We start from the raw sequence: 17,503 nt of genomic DNA, 5'->3' as shown, positions 1-17,503 counted from the left end.
ACAATCTGAAGCTTTCACCTTGTAAATTGGATGATGCAGCAGAGGAGTTAGAAAAGAAAGCCTAAGATCTGTCCAGAATTAGGAGTCTAACAGGAGATCCTGTCCCACAGAAAGCTGGAACCTCCACCCAAAATTATACTCAAATGTAAAGATCAATGAAAAGTAGTTACCTCAAAGACGGGAAAAGGCAAGATAACTTTTCTGCTCCCAACTATGTGGTGGGAGGAAGAGAAAACGATCTCCCCCTTGAGAACTGATATCACCAGCCAGATGCTATACAGTGTTGCAGCTCATGTGGGGCTACAACTCAAGCTGAGAATTTCTTTTTAAATGGTTCCCAGTTGGTACAAGTACCTCTAGGCACATGATAAAATAAACACATACCCGCCTCAGAGAAAATGCACTTTCAAGCCAGGAGTCAAAAAATTCCTGTAGACACAAGTTCAAGAAATATGAATTTCTGGTTAAAAAAATCATAGAAGACAAAATAATTAATAAGGGACCATGAGCTACAGCCAGTACAATTAGATCCAAAGTGTTCAGATATTGAATTGCTCAGATTCAGACTATAAAATAAGTATGTTTTAATTTGTTTAAAGCAACACTTCTTAACACTACTAGGTCAATATTTCCTTTTTATAATAAATATTTTTGTAATGTCCCTATTCTTATACTGAAATAAATTTAAAGTAATCTCTATATACATATAATTTAAACTATCTATATTCCTTAACCATAATATATAGAAAAAAGTAATTTATAGTAAACCAATACATACTTCAATTTTAAAATGTAGTGGTAAAACTACACAAGAATACAGTAAAATAACAATGCTTGTACTTATCTATGATAAATAAATTGACTTTAAGCCATTCCATACAAGTAAAAGAAAATGAAAGAAGAGGTACATGGGTATACCAAGATAAAAATTATCCTGAGTAATATACATATATAGAAAGAGGAAGAAAAATCACCTTGATTGAAGCAGCATAACATGTCACGGCAAATTAAACACTCAACACTGCAAAAATGAGAAATATAACACTCTTCAAATGAGCTACATGTTAGGTATAAGTGTAGGAGCCAAATAATTTCCTATGCTGTCAGATGGCAGATGATAGTGATGATGTGTAGCAGAAAACATACTACATCTATTTTAATTCAACCTCATGCTGAGACATAAATTCAGTGTCACGCATATAAAAAGACTTTAGAGACCAGATCCTTTAATAGGTGATGGGGAATAGCTGATGGATTGGAAAACAAAAACTAATATAAGAGGTAATAAATAAATTATCTCTGGAAATGGTACCACAGTCAGGCTGTAAAACAACTTGCAACCCCAAAATAAATTTCTACATGTAGTTTTTACAGTACAGATATTTTATCTCTGTATTACAAAAAACTTATGAATAGTAGTACATAGGTTCAGTGGGCTTCTGAATATGATAGACTTAGACTTACTCTTCTGCAGTCTACAGCTTTAACACTGGGAAAGATATGAGGCAACTGTTTATTGTCACTGGACAGGACAATAGGTAGTAAAAAAACTGTAGTGCTTGATAGAAGGGAAACACTCAAAGTAAGCCCAGATGTTTGCCCTAGCTTTCTGCCTGGGTAGACTTTTGGGACTAAGGGGCAAGAAGACAATGAAACGCAAGCACAGCAGTGATCTCAGTGAGCCACAAAGGCATAAATTTCAGCTCAGAGCTTCTAAAGCAGTTGGAATTCATGGGACAGGATACTGGAGAGAAGAGATCTGTACAAATCCTGTACCTTTCCCTCATTCTTAATTAAAGACCAGGTTGCATGTGTACAGCTTGAGACCCTTCAAAACACAGCAGCAGACTTTGTTGTTTGGCAGAGAGATAAGCAAAAATATCCAAGGCCACAAAATGCTGGGAGATACTGGAGTTCTGGCCTAGCGAGAAGTAAAGAAACCACACTGGATTTTAAATCAAGAAACACAGGCATTTCACAAGTCATAGTAAACTCATGACTTAGGAATAAGGATTATACTCTATGTACCTTATGACTGCATTCTAGGACTAAGCAAAACATGAAAATAGATCTACCATTATCTAGAATAAAAACAAAACTGGTAGAGCAAAAACTGTCTACCAGAACAAAAGTCAACATCTTGTAGAGAAGACAAATGACTCGGACTCCCTACAATCTATCAGCCCAACATTCTACATACAATAAAAAAATTACTAGGCATGAAGAGCAGCAGGAAAAAGTGACTCATATTTAAGGAAAAAAGTAGTGAAGATCTTAAAAAGACCCAAATGTGAGAAACAGCAGGAAATAACTCAAAATAGCTATCATAAATATGCTCAACAACTTAAAAGAAAAGATGGACATAATGAATGAACAAATGAGGAATAGTAGTAGAAAAATAATAAGAACAGAGGCTGGGCACAGTGGCTCATGCTTGTAATTCCAGCACCTTGGGAGGACTGCTTGAGCCCAGGAGTTCAGACCAGCCTGGGCAACATGGCGAAATCCTGTCTCTACCAAAAAAAAAAAAAAAAAAAAAAGCCAGGCATGGTGGCGTGCACATACTCAGGAGGCTGAGATGGGAGGACTGCTTGAACCTGGGAGGTTGAGACTGCAGTGAGCCATGATCATGCCACTGCACTCCGGTTGGGGCTGGAAGGAAGACCCTGTCTGAAGGAAAGAGGGAAGGAAGAAAGACAGACTATTAAAACAACAACAACCAGGAATATTAGAACTGAAAACTACAGTATCTAAAATGAAAATATCCATGGATTGAATAACAGTAACTTAGAAACTGAAGAAAAATGTAGTGAACTTAAAAAGCAGATTATAAAGAAATAGCACAAACTGAATCAAAGAAAATAAAGAAATTTGAATATAATAAATATGAAGATATTTTTGCTTATCACTCTGCCAGACAACAAAGCCTGCTGCTGTGCTTTGAAGGGCCTCAACCTGTGCACATGCAACCTGGCCCTTAATCAAGACTAAGGAGGGAGAGGTACAGGAGTTCTCCTTTGCACAGATCTCTTCTCCCCAGCATCCTGTCCCATGAATTCCAACTGCTTTAGAAACCTTGAGTTGAATTTTACAGTTCTAAATATGAATCTATTCATATTTTACAGTTCTTTATTTTCTTTTTAAGATACTGTTATTCATAGTGACATGAGGGACAATATGAAATGGTCTGATATATACATATATGTAATTAGAATCTCAGACGAAGAAGAATGGAGCAGAATAAAAAACACACGAAGAAATGATGGCCAAACATTTCCCCAGTTTTATGAAAAACATTGTGGATCAACAAATCCAAAAAGCTCAGAGAACCCAAAACATAATAAATACAAATAAATGCCCCAAAACCCCACACTTTGGCACATCATAATTCAGCTACTTAAAGCCCAAATAAAGGAGTAAGAAAAAAGATACATTTTATACTATGGAACAAATAAATGAATAATATATAACATCCTCTCAGAAATAATGAAGACCAGTTGACAAGGGGACATCTTAAAAGTAGTTAAAAAAACCTTTCAATTGAGAATTCTAAATCTATTAAAAATACCTTTTAAAAATGAGGGCAAAATAAAGATATCTGAGTGAATTTTTGGCCAGCAGACTTCACAAGAAGAAATGCTAAAATAAATAAATCAATAAATAAAATTAAAAAACAAGATGTTCACATTCAAGAAAAATGTAAACTCATGGAAACTCACTGGTTTGCACCTCGGGTGTATGACTCCCCAACAGGGGGCACCCCAAAGTGGCAAGAAGTCCCCTGGGGCACGGGGATAGGACAAAAGGTGATCAATGCCCCTCCATTCCTCAGAGTTCCTAGGACCTAAATTGACTGCTCTCCAGGTTTCAGGTTGTCACTCTCCCACTCCCTCCACAGAATCAGTCAGTCCCATTCCGGTACCTGTGGGTTCACCTTTTTTTCATCATCCCCTACTGTCTCCAAGACATTTTGTCCATAAAAGCAAGGTGAAATGGGGATAAAGACAGGTCTACAGAAACTAATAAATAAAACTAGAAATGAGAGATGTGTACAGGAAATGCTATCTATTTAAAGCAAAAGTAATAATACTGAATTGTGGGACTTACAAATTATGTCAAAATAAAAAATGTATGACATAATAGCACCAAGAATGACACCAGGGTGGTGGTGAATGGAATTAAATTTTGGTAGCATTGTTACATTTTATAGCAAATGAAACAATATTAACCAAAAAGATTGCAGAAAACATACAAACAAAAACAATTATAGCATTGTTACATTGTATTACCTTTTTACATTTTATAGCAAATGAAACAATACTGACCAAAAAGATGGCAGAAAACAAATACAAACAAAACCAAATGAGAAAAAGAGAAAACAGCAAAATGGCAGACCTGCATCTAACCATATCAATAATTACATTAAGTACAAATGGTCTCAAATCCCAATTAAAAGGTAGAGATCATCAGGTTTGATTTAAAAACACACACACTAATTATATCTTGACTGCAAGAGACACATTTTAAATATAAGTCACAGATATGTTGAAATTAAAAGGAAACAAACAGTAGGCCGGGTGCAGTGTCTCACGCCTATAATCCCAGTACTTTGGGAGGCCGCGGCGGGTGGATCACCTGAGATCAGGTGTTCGAGACCAGTGTGGCCAACATGGTGAAACCCTGTCTCTACTAAAAATATAGAAATTAGCCAGGCATGGTGGCAGGTGCCTGTAATCCCAGCCTGTAATCCCGAGTATGGTAAACTGAGGCAGAATTACTTGAACCTAGGAGGCAGAGGTTGCAGTGGGCCAAGATTGTGCCACTGCACTCCAGCCTGGGCGACAGGAGCGAAACACCATCTCAAAATACACACACACACACACACATATACACACCCACATACACACCATACAAACAACCATAAAAAGTTGGTGTGGCTGTATCAGTGTCAGACAAAGGATATTACAGGGGAGGTGGGACATTTCATAAACATAAAGGGTCAATTCATCAGGAAGACATAATATTCCCAATATGAATGCAATGAATCTGCTGTTAATGCAGTTTCAAAGCACATGAAGCAAACACTGTTAGCATTCATAGAAGAAACAGAGAAATCCACGATCATAGTTGAAATTTAACATTCCTTTCCAGTAACAAGTAAGTTTATGAGTGCACACACACACGCGCGCCATAAAGACATCGATTTGGGCTACACTATCAACCACCATTATCTAATTAACACTAGAGAACCATGCACTCAACATCGGCAGAATATTCATTCTTTGCAGGTGCACATGAGCCACTGTCTAGGATAGAACATATCTTGGGACAAAAAAGTCAGTAAATTTCACAACGTGAAAATCTTACAGAATACACACATTTTCTGACCACAACAGAATTAAGTTAGAAATAAATAAGATATATAGAAATTCCAAAATATTTTAATAATACAATATACTTTTAAATAACACTTAGATCAAAGAAGAAATCACAAGGAAAATAAAAATGAAAACAAAATAAAATTTGCGAAATGCAGCTAAAGCAGTGTTTAGGGGAAAATTTAAAAGTTTATCTGTTTATGTTAGAAAAGAAGGTTTAAAAATCAATGGTCTAAGTTTTTACCTAAAGAAGCTAGAAAAAGAGAAAAATAAACCAAAAGTAAATAAAGTAAATTAAGTAATTAAGAGCAGAAACCAATGAAATAGAAAACAATATAAAAAACATTAACAAAGCCAAAAATTGGCTGGAAAGGATTAATAAAAATGAATAAACACCTAGTTAGAATGATCAAGAAACAAGAGAGAAGAAATCAATTGCCATTATGAGCAATGAAAAAGGGAATATTGGTATGTGTCTTGTAGTCATTAAGAGGACATAAAGGAATATTATAAACAATTTTATGCCAAAGCATTCCACAGCTTACATAAAAAGGACTCGTTCCTTAAAGAAACAAAACATAAGAAAACTGATCTTCAATGCAGCAGTATTGGAAAGCAGGGCCTAATAGGAAGTATTTGGGTCATGGGGGCACTGTCCTTATGAATGGATTAACGTTATTATCCTGGAAATGGGTTCGTTCTTATAGGAATGGGTTCCCTGTAAAAGGACAAGTTTGGTATCCTTTTCTCCCTTTGCTCTCCCATCATGATACAGCAAGAGGGCACTTGCCACATGCCTGCCAGCCTCCAAAACTGTGAGCCAATAAAATTTTTTTTCATTATAAATTACCTAATCAGTGGTATTCTTTTATAGTAGCACAAAATAGACTAAGACACCATCTCACCAAGAATAAAATCAAACTTCATAAACCATGGTCTACATGACCCTGCCAATTTCTCAGCCCTAATCTTGGACCTCTCTTCTCATCAATCAATTCACTCAGTCATACTGGCTGGCCTGCCACTCCTCAAACATGCTCAATTCATTAATACCTCAGAATCTTTGCACAGGTTTTCCTTTTGAATAAAAATCACTTCCCCCAGATCTTTACAAGGCTTGTTCCCTTACTTCATTCATGTCTCTGCTCAGCTGTCACCTCTTCAGGCATTTCCTGATCACTTAATCTAAAACATTCCAACTATTACTCTGTCCTCTTACCCTGCTATAATTTTCTTCACAGCATTTATCACTACCTGACATCACATTATATACATTTATTAATAAATCTGTTTTTACTTATTTGCCTCACATTCTAAAATCTGTGCTCCAGGACAGCAAGACCCTTGTATGTCCCATTCTCTGCTCCAACTTCATTGCCTAGAACAGTACCTGGTCCATGGCAGGTACTCAACAAAAATTGGTAAAATGAAAGAATTTACAGATGAGAAACTAGATAGAGGAAAAGATAACTGCCCAGGGTTATTACAACTACTTTAATAAATATTAACTAAGTAGTTACTTTGTACTCATGACACAGTAGTGAATAAGGCAGATCAGGTCCTTGTTCTCATGGAGATTACACTTCAAAAGAACTCAGATTATAGGTCTTTCTATTGCAGACATTTCTTTGAAACTTAAAAAAAAAAAAAAATCCCCGGAGAAGGAAAGCAAGCTAATATACAACATTCCTCAGCAATTCAATTACAACCAGTTGTCCCAGCTTTTTCTTTTTCTGTCTTGTCTTTTTTTTTTTGAGATGGAGTCTCACTCTGTCGCCCAGGCTGGAGTGCAATGGCGTGATCTCAGCTCAATGCAACCTCCACATCCCAGGTTCAAATGAGTCTCCTGCCTCACCCTCATGAGTAACTGGGATTACAGGTGCGTGCCACCATGCCTGGTTAATTTTTGTATTTTTAGTAGAGACAGGGTTTCACCATGTTGGCCAGGCTGGTCTTGATCTCCTGACCTTGTGATCCACCCGACTGGGCCTTCCAAAGTGCTGGGATTACAGGCATGAGCCACTGTGCCCAGCCCTCAGCTTTTTTTTTTACTCCTTATTAACTACTTTCTTTTCCTTTTAGATATATTTACTTATTAGTCTACATGAATCCTATATACCATTTCTTTTCTTTCTTTTTTTTAATCTAAGGTCTTGCTTTGTTGTCTAGGCTGGTCTCAAACTCCTGGTCTCAAGTGATCCTCCCATCTCAGCTTCCCGAAGTGCTGGGATTACAGCCACGAGCCACCACTCCTAGCCCTATATACCTTTTAAAGCATCATTTGTAAAACACAGTCTTACATTTTATATCGTGTCTTGAACTTCCTAATAAAACCAAGTACCGAAATCAACATTTCTCAGAGATTCTGGTGATCTCTGTCTAAAAGAAAAAGAATTTTAAAGAAAATTTATGAGGCCATTCATTGTCCTGATAATATAAAAATATACAGTGATTTAAAAACATTGTAAAATCATTTAGTATTAGTTACAATTACTAACTATAAAAATGCCACATGAAAAAATAGAACAAAAACCATATAGTGATGAAAGAAGATGGGTTTTAATTTTTAAAAAGGTGTTATTAGATAAGCATATTATGTACTGATCACTTGGAGAGTCATGGTAAAGTTCACAGTTCTGAGTTCTGGCAAGGTTTTGCTCAGCATCCTACCAACTGGACTTTGAAAAGCAGCCTAACCATGCACTACAGCACACCCAGACTTCCTTCCTAAGGCAAAAAATGAGTAACTGGTTTAGCATTGTCCAAGTGTGTACAGATATGGTTAACTCTTTTAATGTACAGTGAGTGGGTGCTTGCTTTGCCAGCACATATACTAAAGTTGGAACAATACAGAGAAGATTAGTATGGCCCCTATACAAGAATGACATACAGGGCTGGGCATGGTGGCTCACACCTATAATCCCAGCAGTTTGGGAGGCTGAGGCAGGTGGATCACTTGAGGTCAGGAGTTCGACACCAGCCTGGCCAACATGGTGAAACCCCGTCTCTACTAAAAATACAAAAACTAGCGGGGCAAGGTGGTGCATGTCTTTATCCCAGCTACTCGGGAGGCTGAGGGAGGAGAATCACTTGAACCCAGGAGGCAAAGGTTGCAGTAAGCCAATATTGTGTCCCTGCACTCCAGTCTGGGTGACAAGAGCGAGACTCCATCTCAAAAAAAAAAAAAAAAAAAAAAGACATACGAATTTATGAAGTATTCCATATTAAATAATAACAGTTATTATTATTAAATAAATAAAGTGAGTGGATTTAGGAATACTCAGGATTTAAACAGGCTTACCTACATAAAATATACATAGAATAAAAAGAAAATAGTGCCTTCAGGTATTTCTGAAACTTTTCTTAATCTATGATGTGATTATTTACCTGCTGCTTCTATTACTGCTCCTAACAGTTTAGTGTTAGACTATTCATAGCACATATACTTGTAGCTATAAATGTCATATGCATTTTTTTTTAAGAGATAGGGTCGGCCAGGCGTGGTGGCTCACGTCTGTAATCCCAGCACTTTGGGAGGCCGACGCAGGCAGATCATGAGGTCAGGAGATCGAAACCATCCTGGTTAACATGGTGAAATCCCATCTCTACTAAAAATACAAAAAATTAGCTGGGCGTGGTAGTGGGCGCCTGTAGTCCCAGCTACTCGGGAGACTGAGGCAGGAGAATGGTGTGAACCCGGGAGGTGGAGCTTGCAGTGAGCCGAGATCGCGCCACTGCACCCCAGCCTGGGTGACAGAGTGAGACTGTCTCAAAAACAAACAAACAAAACAACAACAACAACAACAAAGAGATAGGGTCACACTACATTGCCTGAGCTGGTCTCGAACTCCTGGGCTCAAGTGTTCCTCCCATCTCAGCTTGCCAAGTAGCTGAGATTACATATGTGAGTCATTGCACTTGATCCAAAAATTCCAACAACTAGAAATACAACTTTAAAATGTTACCATTAAGATCATTTCCATTGGGTGTAACGTACACTATTTGGGCAACAGGTACATTGCCCGAATGTAGTCAGGCTTCACTACTATACCATGTAACCAAAAGCCAGTTGTACCCCTGAAACTAGTGAAATGAAAATATTTTTAAAACTAAAATAGTAATTTCCAATGACTATATTAAATCAATTTTTAGAGCATGAAAAAAATTAGATCAAGTCATATGAAATAGTTTATCAGCTATCATTAGATTTGTATCTTCACTGTGGGAATTGAAATTTCTATTTATAGTACTATACTTTGGATTTACAAACTGCAAAACTGGGATTCCTGTACTACAAGTATTTCGTGAATAAAACAATTTGAATTCCTATCAACATACCAATGAGAGTTGATAATGATGGGAAGAAAGTGATTTTCAACTTCATCTTTAAAAATAAATGAAAATGGCTATAATAATACCTCAGAACAGTAATAAAGGGAGATTTATTTACTTCTGGAGGAATTAAAAGGTATTACAAAAATACAGAAATTAAAACTAGTGGGAGAAAGAGTAGGACAAGCTGTAAAAGTAGAGAGCCCTGAAACATACATATTAGCAGTAACACAAGGAAGAAATCATCAAATAACAGAAGAACTTTCACTAATCAACAGAGTTCAACAAGAGATGCTGAGTAAGGGGGAATTTAAAACAGAGCTTCTTAATCTTTCTATAAAGTAACAAATAAAATTTTTGATGGATTTAAAAATTAATACAAGGAAAACAGGAAAAATGTAATTATTTGATCACTGAATAGGTAAAACACAAAGGCAGAAACAAAATGGAAAAACAATAAAATGGATATACCACAAATTATCATAGAGGATACAGTTATTATTATTTGTGGGTAAAAATATTTCATACCTTGAAAACCATGAATATATTGAAAAACTATTAAAAATCAACAAAAGAGCCAGGTGCAGCGCTTTGGGAGGCTGCAATCCCAGCACTTTGGGAGGCTGAGGAGGGCAGATTGCTTGAACTCAGGAGTTTGAGACTAGCCTAGGCAACATGGTGAAACCCCATCTCTACCAAAAATACAAAAATTAGCAGGGCATGGTGGTGCACACCTGTAATCCCAGCTACATAAGTGGCTCAGGCAGGATAATTGCTTGAAACCCAGGAGGGGAGGCGGCAGTAAGCTGAGATCCTGCCACTGCACTCCAGCTTGGGTGACAGAGTGAGACCCTGTCTCTAAAAAACAAAACAAAACAAAAATCAACAAAAGAAGTTTTTAAAGTAACTGGTTAAAAATTATCAATCTTATTAAGTTTATAAAACTAAAAGGAGGAAAGATTTCATTTTTAATAGTATATACACACACACACACAAACATATCCCAGGATAGGCTTCATACTGAGCTTAGTTTTACTTATGTTTTCTTTTATACTAACTCTGTATAGTTTTAGTTTTAGGTTTTTTTTTTTTTCCGAGACAGAGTGTCTCACTCTGTTGCTCTCGAGTAGCTGGGACTACAGGCGTGCGCCACCACGCCCGGCTAATTTTTGTAATTTTAGTAAAGATGGGGTTTCACCATGTTTGCCAGGCTGGTCTCAAACTCCTGACCTCAAGGGATCCACCTGCCTCAGCCTCCCAAAGTGCTGGGATTATAGGCGTGAGCCATCGCACCTGGCCAGTTTCAGTTTTCTTCATTTAGATTCTGTGTATCTCTCATTAAACTTTATTCCTAGGTATTTTCACTCTTTTGTTCCTTTGGCAAATGGAATATATTCTTCCAGTGAGCAGAGGACAGTTCAGAGGTTCTTTCCTTGGTTATCCATCCTTGAGCCCCCATCTCCCATAGTAGAGGGGCTGGGCTTTGATAGTTTGCTTACTGTCAGCTCACAAGAGCAGAAATCACAAATCACTTCCATAAATCAGAGGTTTGTCTCTGTTTAAAAGAGGCTAAAAGTCACCTCTGTACTCATGTTAAGGGAAGAAAAACCACAATGAGAGGGGAGAAAAACTCCAGTATTTCATAGGGACAAAGTAACCTGAGCGAGAGAACTGCATTTTTAGAAAACCTGGCTCCCACTGACATCTGAAGAGAATTTTTAACATAAACCAGTTTAGGACAGAAAAGAAGGCTCTCTGGAACTAAAAACATGATCTCAAATTTTGAAACTAACTAGAAAAAAATAAAAAAAACAGTGAAAGAAGACAGTCACATCTGAGAAGTCAGTCGATGTTCTAGAAGAACTCAAATGTTCAAAATAATGATCTTACAAAAGAAAGCAAGACAATAGATGAAAATGCTGAGAAAAGACATGAAACTTTAGGAGCACTAATAGCTGTATAACCAGATTTCCAGGAGAAAAGGAAAAAAATAAAGAAACATATAAACAAATAACACAGGAAAATTCTAAACACATGAAGAAAGGAATATTTAGTACAGGTGACACTGTTTTTGTAGCAAGGCCTTCCAGTGAAGCAAGTGGTATATTAACTTAGATTATAGTACAAGCTCATTGTCTTCTTGAAAACCAGTAACAGTTTACAGACCGGGTCCTCTGTAATCCAGTGCTATTTTACGTGTATCAGTTATTTTTGCCTACCCCCTCATTCAGTGCCTCTACTCATAATGGCACTTTTTCTACTGGAGAATCCTTTTTCCCCTACTTTTAATCCTTGTGGTTTAGATGGGAGTGGGAGTTCACCTGACTCCCCAGCATAGAGTGGGCAAATGATTCATGTCTAGCAAATCAGATTATCACATTCTAGGCTAGATCAACAAAATTAATTCTGAACTCCTGAAAGAATTGCTGGGAATTCTATCCCTCTTGGCAGTAGGATTGAGCACTCAAATCCAGATATATCTGATTATAAACTATGTGATTCAACAAATTTCTTCCCACATCACCCTCCCACGCCAAGCCAAGGGATCTCAAACTTAGAGTATATCAAAATTACCCAGAGGTTTGTTGGAAAAAAGAAGAAGAAAAAAAAAAAAAAAAACAATAGCTGAGCTCAACACCCCAGGTTAAGTCTAGGGTCAGGCCTTCGAGTGTGCATTTTAAACAAGATCCCATGTGATGCTAATGCTGGTCCAAAAATGACACTGAGAACAACTACCTTCAGCCACGATGAGTTCATTTGTGTAACTTGCACCTGAAAGACTTATGACCAACATACCTCCAGTTAGATGATAAACAACAACCCTTTAACAGCACTGGATTTCAGAGTAGCCAGCACAGTGAAAATCAAAACTAAATATCAAATTATCTAGAAAATAACAAAAACACCTAGAACTTCATACTGAAACCTGTGCAAATCAATTAAGTTTTTCCTAAAAGAACATTTATGGCCTGAAATCCTTATTACCTATAAAAATAAAGATTGAAGATAAATTAAGCATCCAACTTATGAAAATAGAAAAAAAAAAACAAAATTAACAAAGAAGACATACAAGTGAGATCTGAAAGAAACAAAAAACACACAAAATTGTAGATAGAATAAAAGGTAATTATTTGAAAAGGTAAACTCATGAGATGCCTAAATGAGAAAAAAAATAAAATAAAAACATAAAACATTAGGAATTATTAAAATCCAATTGTAGGCCAGGTGTGGTGGCTCACACCTGTAATCCCAGCACTCTGGGAGGCTGAGGCGGGAGGATTGCTTGAGCACAGGAGTTCAAGAACAGCCTGGGCAACATGGTGAAACCCTGTCTCTACTAAAAAAAAAAAATTATTGGTTGTGTCGGTGTGTGCCTGTAATCCAAGCTGCTCAGGAGGCTGAGGTGGGAGAATCACCTGAGCCCAGGAGATCAAGGCTGCAGTGAGCCAAGATTCCACCACTGTGCTTCAGCCTGGGCAACCAGAGTGAGTATCTCTCTCAAAAAAAAAAAAAAAATCCAATTGCATATAAGGAGGAAATTTAAATAAGAAAATCTTATTTCAAATTTTTGCACAAATTAGAAAATCCAATGGAAGTAAATAACTTATTAGTAAAATATACCATATCTGATCTAAAAGGAAACAGAAAACTCTAATAGATATGAGAAAGCTCTGGACAATTTTTTTTAACTGCAAAATGTGAAGGGCTTTGGTGTTTATAGCTTAGTTCTATTACCTTTTAAAGTTGTGGGCTTTAAATTATTTTGATCATGCACACTTATTAGTAAGAATTTTTTTTGAATACCCATCCCACTATATGTATATTTGTGTGTATTTATATATCAGGTACATAATAGTATACATTACAAAACCTAAAAATAAATGGTATAAAGTAAATAAATATAAACACAAGTTGTGATGTTTTTCCCATGAAAGAAATCTATTATTCATCACTTGAGAGGAGACTACTACTTAAATTCTTATTATGTTAAACTATATAGCAACACAGAGACAGAAAACTCACTAATTCATGAGACTAGAATAATCTTAACAAACTTACTAAAACTTGAAGAGGAAAGTACACAAAAAGTCCTAGTTCATGTATGACTGATAAATATTATGAAACTGAATAAGCAAATAATGACTAAAAAGGGTCTCACTTCCCCACAGAAATGTAAGAATGCTTTAACTTCACAAAATCTATAGATGTAACTCACTTTATCAATATACTAGAAAATTACAAAATTATGTCAAGAGATGCTGAAAACATTTTTGATATAATAATTTAGCAGCCATCCACGGTTAAAAACTCTGAGTAAACGAGAAGAAAAAGAAAGCAATTTAAACATGATTATTTACTGAAAAATAATAGCAAACATCAAACTAAACTTGAAATATTAAAGCCATTTTTATTAAATTGGAAGACAGAATGCTTGCTGTCATCAGCATCATTCAACACTGCTTAGGAAGTTCAAGTGTATTCCTAAGAAAAGAAAATAATAGGTATAATTCTTGGAGAAGAGACAAAACTTTCCCCTAAATTTTTACACAGCTTTTCTCTATAGTATGCAAGAACCATTTAAAACTGAAGAAAAAAAATTCATTCAAAATAGCATCAAAAACTACAATACCTAAAAATAAATATAATAAGGTATGGAATCTATTATATATGAATATCCTACTGAAGGATTCAAAATAATTTGAACAAATGGTTAAATATAATCTGTATACTCCCACAATCCCATTCTCTTCTCTGCCTCTTGAGAGTAAGTACTAGCATGAATTTAGGGTTTATCATGTTTTCACATTTTTGCCACACATGTAAGTATCCATACATAATACAGAATATCATTTGATGGTTTTAAAAAATATAGATGGAGTAATATTTCACACACTCTGTGCAACTTACATTTTTATTCAACAATACAGTGGGGTTTTTAAAAAAGGAGTTATCCTTGAGATGTAGCTCTAATATGTTCACTTTAACTGCCATATCATCCTAAGAATATACTATAATTTAAAAATTCTCATTTAGACATTTAGGTTGTTTCTAGTTTTTTGTTACTACAAACAATGCTGTAAGTAACATTTTTGTATAATTATCTTTGTGTGAAAATGACCATGACCCACATTGAGAAAACATTTTGAATCTTGATTCAGTACTCACACAAATACACACACCACAACTCATAAGTTTATGAAACAAGTTACTCTTACTACATGCAATGTACGCTGATGATTTTTATTCTATTTCATTTTTTAAAATTAATAACTCTGGTCATAACCCATCAAATAGATCTCAAAGCCACCAGTGGGTCCCAACCCACAGTTTGAAAAACACTGCCATGGAAAAGTCTACCCAGAAGTGGAGTAAAATGATATGAACAATCTTCCACCAGATATTGCCAAATTGCTCTATGAAGTGGTAGTGTCAAGAATCCCACCAGTATTGTGGAACATTCTTCACAATGCTGGTATTGTCAGACTCTGAAATTTCTGCTCGTCCAACATGAGTGAAATGATGTCTCATTAGGTTAGTAATGCCACACATTTTTTCAGTGAATACTTTTCTTTATGAATTACTGTTTACTTGTTCATTTCTATCAGGCTTTTTTTCTTTTTGATTTGCAGTGCTTTTTGGATATTAATTCTTTATCAATTACATGCATTGCAAATATCTTTTCCCACTCTAAGTTTATTTATATTATTGATGCTACATTGTTTAATATCAGTTTGGTTATGGCTAGCACCTGTATTTCAGAGAATCTCCTTCTCTGGATGTTTCTGAGGTAGAATCAACCAAAAGAGAAACTTGTACAAGATTTGGAAGTGAATAAGTCATTATTCTTGGACCTGGTCAGACTTCGTAACAGACACAGACCTGCCCAGCAGGTCCCAGCTGTTATCTCTGGTGCCCTGTGCTCAGCATGTCTTCCCAACTGTTGGCCCTGCTGACCAACAGCAGCCTGTCACTGGTCCACTCGGAGGCAGCAGCTTCCATAGGCCTCTCCAGAAACTCCCTCTTCCAGTTCCCTTTTCATAGTCAGATGTGCCTGGCTTTTGGAATTCCCTGCAAGCTCTGATTTGTAACCCCAGCACAGTGCTTTTGAAGACTGGTTAATGACTATTTCTCTAATCCACTGACTCTTCTATTCCCCTGCAACTCCCACATTACGTATAATGCATACATCCCTAATTTCTATAGGTACTTTGAGTGGTTTTATCTGTCTGACTGAAACCTTTGCCTGGTAGAAGATTAAATTTTAGAGCAGCCAATTTTATTAATCTTATCCCTTATGGTTTGTACTGTTTGTACCTTCTTTTAAAAAGATCTTTCCCAAACCTAACATCACAGGAATATATTCTCCTGTATTTCCTTCTAATATTGTAAAGTTTTGCCTTATGTCTTTAAAAATGGTATAAGGTAGGGTCCAATCTTACTCTTTCTCTACAGATAGACAATTTTCCCAGGACCATTTATATATATATAATGAATTTAATATAAATAAGGTAATCCTATTATTCCAACAAAAAGAAACATCTCTTTATGTGAACAGTTCAAGTTGTAGCTCTTGGTGGGGTGCAGTAGCTCACGTCTGTAATCCCAGCACTTTGGGAGGCCGAGGCAGGCGTATCACTTGAGGTCAGGAGTTTGAGACCAGCCTGGGCAACATGGCAAAACCCAGTCTCTAAAAAAAGATTAAAAAATTAGGGCATGGTGGTGCACACGTGTAGTCCCAGCTACTTGGGAGGCTGAGGTGAAAGGATCACTTGAACTTGAGAGGTGGAGGTTGCAGTGAGCCGAGATTGCACCACCGCACTCCAGCCTGGGTAACAGAGTGAGACCCTGTCTCAAAAAAAAAGAAAAGAGAGGGAAGGGGAGAGAAGGGGAGGGGAGGGGAGGAGAGGGGAGAGAAGTGGAGGGGAGGGGAAAAAAGGGGAGGGGAGGGAAGGAGAGAAAAGTTGTACCTCTTAATCTGTTATTTTAACCAAATTTCAAAAATTTAAATTCCAATGTGAATTTGGAAGAATCTTTACATAAGCTCTTCAAATTTATTAGAACAGAATCTGACTTGCATATCCTTATTACGTAGAATTTAGAAAGTCTAGCTGGAGACTGCTGAAAACTTTGTGATTCCCCTAGATTGTTACTTGGGTTTGGGATGCAGAACTAGTATTTCAGTGGAAGGATTCAGCAGTGCAAGTAACAAAATTTTCTGTTAATAGTCTTCATCTTGATCAGCTCTTATTCTGTTCACACAGGAACAGATTGGATGTCATAGTTAGCAGATATAAATCATGATAATTTATGTTTACATTTAAGACATTTAAGCATAATTTTTAAAATTTAAGTGACATTAAAATTCACAAGTGATACTCTGAACAATGTCATAATGTTCATTTAAACATCTACATACTTAATATTAGAGGCTAAATTAATTTCCTTTTTAGAACAGATGATCAAATTTCTAAAGTACTACCAAATTATCACAATACCCTTGTACTGAAATCATACAATAAATAAATAATCTAACTTCACCAAGGCCACAGTCTAAAGGAAGAAAGCTAAGTTACTTCTTAAATCCATAATTTCTACTTGAACTATTACTAGAGTTGCTTCTGGAACTTTTTTTCTGTAGGCATTATTTTATTATTTATTATGCTGAGACTACAACAGCAATTAGAAAATCAACCTAAAATTCTGATTATTTGCCACTTGGCTTCTGACCATTCCAATAAGGCATCTTGGGAGACCTATGCAGCGCCAAATGAAGCTCAGCTCCACACAATGTC

The 17,503-nt window shown here is 36.4% G+C and overlaps 1 protein-coding gene and 1 non-coding gene across 3 annotated transcripts in view; one reads left to right on the top strand and one right to left on the bottom strand.

Moving 5' to 3' along the window:
* LIN28B (lin-28 homolog B) overlaps nt 1-17,503 on the bottom strand; it is a 143,302-nt gene that overhangs the window by 26,116 nt on the left and 99,683 nt on the right. The gene's annotated exons all lie outside the window — the stretch shown is intronic.
* On the top strand, nt 8,188-8,296 carry LOC116275515. Its single transcript, XR_004184642.1, has one exon. It is a non-coding gene; the product is annotated as a U6 spliceosomal RNA (small nuclear RNA).

This window comes from Papio anubis, chromosome 6, assembly GCF_008728515.1.
Source record: "Papio anubis isolate 15944 chromosome 6, Panubis1.0, whole genome shotgun sequence".
NCBI classification, from domain to species: domain Eukaryota; kingdom Metazoa; phylum Chordata; class Mammalia; order Primates; family Cercopithecidae; genus Papio; species Papio anubis.
This window is presented reverse-complemented; position numbering and strand designations above follow the sequence as displayed.